Source organism: Parus major, chromosome 1A (genome assembly GCF_001522545.3).
Source record: "Parus major isolate Abel chromosome 1A, Parus_major1.1, whole genome shotgun sequence".
In the NCBI taxonomy this organism is placed as follows: domain Eukaryota; kingdom Metazoa; phylum Chordata; class Aves; order Passeriformes; family Paridae; genus Parus; species Parus major.
Window position 1 is genome coordinate 56,019,951 of NC_031773.1, and position 5,979 is coordinate 56,025,929.

The following is a 5,979-nucleotide window of genomic DNA, read 5'->3' on the forward strand; positions in this document are numbered from 1 at the left end:
ATGAGCTGAATGAGCTGACTCAAGGAGAATCTTGTATGTTGGAGCAATTTTTTCTTTCTGGCTTTTCTTGACACTAATTCTGTCTCTGACTTCCTATAATATATAAATGATATGGAAATTAAAGCATGAGTGAAGATCAAACAAAAAGTCACAGTACTTGAATGCTATTATTTTCCTGGATGAAGTAATTTGTATTAAATAATGCCAACTCAGTTACCCTAAATAAATGTCAATGGTGAAAACTAAAGACACAATATTGGACAAGATGCTGGCTAAAGGATTTGCCAGACATTTTTCTGTTAATAAGACATTGATATTCTTCTAAATATCGATATTTAGAAGACAAAGTTCAAATCAGGAAGCCTCAAAGTAACGATATTTTTGAAAAGAAGCAAATATGCAAGCTATTAGCAGCACCCCATAAGGTCCCTTTTGATTACATGCATTGTAATTTTCACTATAACTCTTATCTCTCTGCTGATAAGAGGCCTTTGCCAAGTAGAAGATTCACTAACCTACCTGCTCTTAGCTGCAAATGACACCCTACAACCAACTTATCAGAAAGTAGTGGTCAGATAACAAGGTTTGAATATAGCAAGGGCTTGTTCTACACTGGGTATAATCATTCTCTCTGAAGAATAAGAGTATCATAAAACTACATGAAAATAAAAATTATGAGAACAAGTAGAGAAACATGGAACAATTCTGGAAAAGCACATTAAACTGGGCATCTGAGTTTCAGGATGTTTAAACTCGCGTAGCACACATTCTTACAAATGTGTATATTATCCAAATACTGCAGTCAAATGAGAATATCTCAATATATAATGCCGCTCCCTCAAGTTTTGTACAGGGTTACTCAAAAAAGATCCTTAGGAAAGGTTTCCACAGGCCTGGGACATGCTTTGAATTTAGGTTCTACACTTCTCACTCATGCTGAAACAAGATACCGTGAAAAAATAACTTTGGCCGTGTGACAGCAAATTAATGAGTCCTATGAATAATGCATCAACCAGAGTGATAACATTCTTGGCTTTAGAGGAACAAGACAGGAATCTGGTGAAGAGTTAAAGCATTTCATGGACTACTTGCAAGCTCTCTTTACTTTTTAAAACGCTCCTCAGCTGTTTTGGGTGTATTTTGCAAGGAACAGCAAACACTCCCAGCTGAAAGAGTTATCACTTCTGCAGATGTTGGGGGATTTTCCTTCTGGGAAGAACTGGACTCATAAGGTAGGAGCAGCTTGTATTTTCATGGAAGTTTCATTTGGAATGCAGATATGCTATTTTGTGAAGCAGTAACCTGAATAAGGGACACAGATGTGCTCAATGTAAAACGTACATTCAGTTTGTCTGACCTAATTCTTCAGAGTCAGCCACAGCTGAGGTACCTCAGGAGCAGAACAACCACCACACCAGGAGCCAGCTAAGGACTTGCAAATCCTCTGATTCATTATAGAATTATGCACATAATAATGGAGTTTAACCAAGCAACAAATAGATCCAGTGGTTTAAAACAAAACCTATACTTACATGTTGGCATGTCCTGCAAGTCTTCCAGAACTGGGGCAAAAGCCAAATAAGAAAAGTTGCCCTCACCAGGGACTCACGTGCTCTGGTGAAGCTTTGTAGCACGTGTAGCACGAGTTGGGAAAATAGATTTCCCATTGTACTTGAAGACACAGCTCACTTCTCAGTAACACTTCATAACTGTAGGCTGTTCAATTAAAGCTTGACTGCAAGAGGATTCTTTTAGATTGGCTCACTGCATCCCTCAAAGTCATACAAGCATTGGAGTGCTGGCTGGAGGAGATCTCTGGATGCCTCTGGTCCTGTCCCACACAGGATGCAGGGCTGCTGCCAGCACTAGATCAGATCACCTGTTGCTTTGCCTGGCTGAGTCCCAGGAACTTCCAAGGACAGAGAGTCCCTGACCACTCTGGGTAGCCTGTTCCAGTGCTGCACCAGCCCCACAGCAAAGGAGTTTTTCCCAATGTTCAACCTGAACCTGCCAAGCTGCAACATGTGACTTTTCTCCCTGTTTATACCACTTGCCATCCTTGAGAAGAGTTTGTCTCAGGCAAGTTTATTTGGATTGGAACTTTGCTGTTCAGCATGTTAAGCATTCCCCCAGCTTAGCATCATCTGCAAATTTGCTAAGGGTATGTTCTGTCCCCAAAGTTGAGAAATAAATGTTAATATAAGCTACAGGAATAAGTAGTGATTAGATGTAATTCTGCGGCACTCCCATAGCTCATGTGAGAAAAATGAAACATCCCAATCAGGATTTCTAGTTCTCAACAAACATCCAAGTATGGAATGCCAGAGTCCCCAAAGCAGAAACATCTGCTGAAGAGTTCTTGCTTGTTGCAGCACATGTACTCAGGATGAGTGCAAAATGAAGACAGAAAAAGATGTGCTCAAAAAAAATTAGTGACAGCAAAACACTAAACTGGCTAATAAAATGTGGATGAGAACTAGCAGAGTGGACAGTATTTGCCATTTTCATTTGTCTATATAAATTTTATTGATCCTCCCCAATGCACAATGTACCTTTTGGTACTTCAGAAATATAAACTGAAAACAAAACTTTGTAGCATCTATTATTTTAGCCGTAGGTTTCTACATACAAGTAAGGAATCAGTTTTTCTCTACCAGGAGAACAAAGGTGAGTGACAGATGATGAGGTCCTACTGGAGAAAATATAAATTTCTAGGGACCAGACTCAGTCTGCCCTCAGATGAAAAAGAAAACAAACAACCTCTTGTGCTGTGCACAGCCTAATGATTTCTTAGAACATTTCCTGATTTCCTGAGCATTTCTTGGAGTTTTCCTGATTCATTCTTCTTTTCTCCTCTAGGAAAGGTATCAAGCAGGCTATTTTCACTTAGCACAGGGGATTGCAATAGATTAGAAGATATCTCCATTTTGTTTGACCCTACCTTTCATACATTTTTCCTAAGGACAAGAAAGCTTCAGTGTGCAGAGTCACATCATGTCTTTGTTGCAGTTTGGTCATGGCAAGGGAAAGGAATATTTGAGAGCCACAAGAGTTCCTTTTGATAGAACTGCAAACTTACATGCCTCCAGAAACAAACTCATACAATTTTTCTCAAACTCATACTTTTTTTCTCCTGAAAAAAGGTATTAAATTTTAAAAACCAAGTCCCTCAAGCCTGAATGAGAACCTGGTGAGTGACCAGGATTTTTTATTTTTCAAAGAACATGTTGATCCTGACTAGAACAAGCTTCTTCTGTGCCAAAGTCCATCAGAAGACACATTTAGATGACTTTACCAAGAGCCTCCCATGTATCCTTTAACAACCCTTATGACCTGAAAATCAGTTTTCCTCACACTACATGTTAGCCTGTGACCCTGCAGGACCACTGAGAAGGACTGTCTGCTCCTCTGGTTACCCAATACCAGATGTTTTCCTGGGTCCATCAATGTCCACTCTGCACTTGCATGGACAGAGCAATGGCATAATCAGCCCTCCTTGCACTAATTAATTAAACAGTTAATCCACAGAAGTGGAATAGCTATAGTCCTTGAGATTGTTTCTCTATTCAAATAATCTGATGCATGCAGAAAAACAGTTCAATCTCTATTGTTAATCAAGCTTATTTAGGCTCACACATACTAGTGTTATAAATCACCTGACAACAATTTGCAGGGAAAATAATTTGGTTTTTTGGTTTTTTTTTTTACTTAGAACTGGTTTAGTTGCTTACTGGAGACAAACTTGAAATACCTTTTTGTGAAACATCTCCACTCAAGTTGTGTCTAAAGGTTCAGTGAGCATCTGGATAGAGAAGAAGCATGAAGAGATCACAGTAATTTAGCCTCTTATGTTAAAATTTGGCCTCCAATGGAAAGCCTTCACTACCCTTGAGCCCTACACACCCTCCATCAGAAATAGAACTACAGAAGCATTTTACCACAAAGAGCAAACCCAGCAAGAAGTATCTCTCCTCAGGATGATGTTTTTCCTTGAAATTCTGAGTCAAGGAGAAGCTGAGAAATCCTCTTTTGGCACCAGGAATGCACTAATATTAACTTTCCCCGCACGTGGTATCTATCCACTCATTTTTCCTCCTCTCATCCCACAGTGTGGTGCTAAGCTGTGCAATCCTTCCTTGCAGTGAAGAGCATTTATTCAGGTGGGAATTACACACACAAGTGAGAACTCATTACCAAAAGTATCTGTGGCAAAGGGTTGGTTTAAGTTTGTTTTCACTCTAGGCCCAGCTGGAAGAGCAGGGCACCTTGGGGACTCAGACTGAAGTGCATGGGGAAGCCACTGACCCCCTCCAGACCTGTGCCTCACTAGCTGCTGTCAGAGCAGGCTTTGTGTGCTTGATTTGGCCTTTGCCATCAATTTGTACAAATTATTCCTAGGTGTCTATAATCCATTAATTCACAGGTCTATTTCCTTGCAGGTGTGTGCTCAGCACAGATTGGTCTATAAAAGCTGCCATCAGCTATTGTCAAATCAGAAAAGAGAAATGTTATTAGTGAGAATTGCCGATCTTTTTTCAACTAGATATAAATCAATGCTCTATTTCTTGTTTATTGAGTTAGAGAATATTGGCAAAATGATACCATTACACCATAGGATAGTTCTTTTTTTTTTTTTTTTAATAATGACACAGCATGCACTGTTCTTTTATAACCTCACTTCCTCTGGATTAAGACAACCTGCACTGTGGGGCATCTCACAGTTTAAGAGCTAAAGTGATGAGAGTGTCTCAATACAATGGCCAGGCAGAAGGAAAAAACATCCCTTGCTCTGAGAAGCTGCTGGAAGAGCTGTTTCTTCCACAATTTCTGCCCTGCCAGCTCTGAGCTCCTGGCAAAAGAAAACCAGAGCTCAGGAGCTGGGGATGAACTTAGAGAAAGTAGAAGAAAGGGAAGGCTGTGCTCATCTGGACACTAACTAGGGGAGAAGAAATTGTAGCTGATGAAGAGCCATAACAAATTTCCCTGATGGCTGCTCATCCAGTGACATGAAGACTGGGTAAATGTTTGCCAGAAAACTGCAAAACATCTCTGTAGAAAGATGGCTCCTGAGTGATTTCCTGCTCCTGAGTGAATCTGCTATAACTTAGGAGAAAGAGGAGCTCCTACAGCAGCTTCTGTTTGAGAAATAGAACTTGACAAATACTGAAAATAAGCTTGTCTCCTATCTGCCATCTAGAAAGGTACCAACTGAGAAAAAAAAGATAAAAGAAGAGACATTATTCCAGCTGTAAACTCAATTGCTGATCCAGATAGTGACAGAAGAAAGTCTCAGCATAATTACAGTGCATTTGTATCCCTGGGTATTCTGATGATTAAATGCTGCTTATTACTTGCTTCCTTCAGCAAAATAAAAGGTGTCACAACCAAAGAGGCAAATAAGCTGAAAGTTTGCTGTTACAAAAGCAGATTGCTTTCTGCAGATCTCCCTTTTCATCATGTGTCTGCTCCCCACCTTGGTTGCATAACCCATAAAACACTATCTTTCATCCTAAATATGCCAACAGTTGTAATTGCAGCTGGCGGGGGGCTGGAGACCTGCACAAGAAAGTAACAAATCCGGAATGTCTCTCCAAATCTCTTCAGTTTAGAATTGCCTAAGTTATATGACAAGGTAAAAGTAAAAAAGCACTGCCCTGAACTAGTGCTTTCCTGAAGTAAAGAAAGTCTGAGCAGCATCACTGGTGTAAAGAGATCCAGTTCTGCTGCTGAGCAATGACTGACAAAACTTTCCAGATACCAAGGGTTTGCATCTTGCTTGCATGGCAAAAGAGAGAAGCTCCCTTTCGTTCTCTCACCCTGCAGTGGGGGTCTTTAGACTTGGTGAAATATTTTTATCTTAGGAATAGAGCAGTCTCTTGTAGCGCCTGTTTACCAGGCAGATCCAGGCAGACGATGCAGAGGAGCAGGCCAACTGGAGCCATGGTATTAATAGTGGTGAAGAAAAGAACATTATCATGT

At 40.3% G+C, this 5,979-nt stretch overlaps 1 long non-coding RNA gene across 1 annotated transcript; it reads left to right on the top strand.

The window, feature by feature from the left end:
• The first annotated feature begins 1,098 nt into the window (after positions 1-1,098).
• On the top strand, positions 1,099-5,389 carry LOC107204261. The gene is made up of 2 exons (XR_001521520.2): positions 1,099-1,232; positions 3,713-5,389. It is a non-coding gene; the product is annotated as an uncharacterized LOC107204261 (long non-coding RNA).
• The last annotated feature ends 590 nt before the right edge of the window (positions 5,390-5,979 follow it).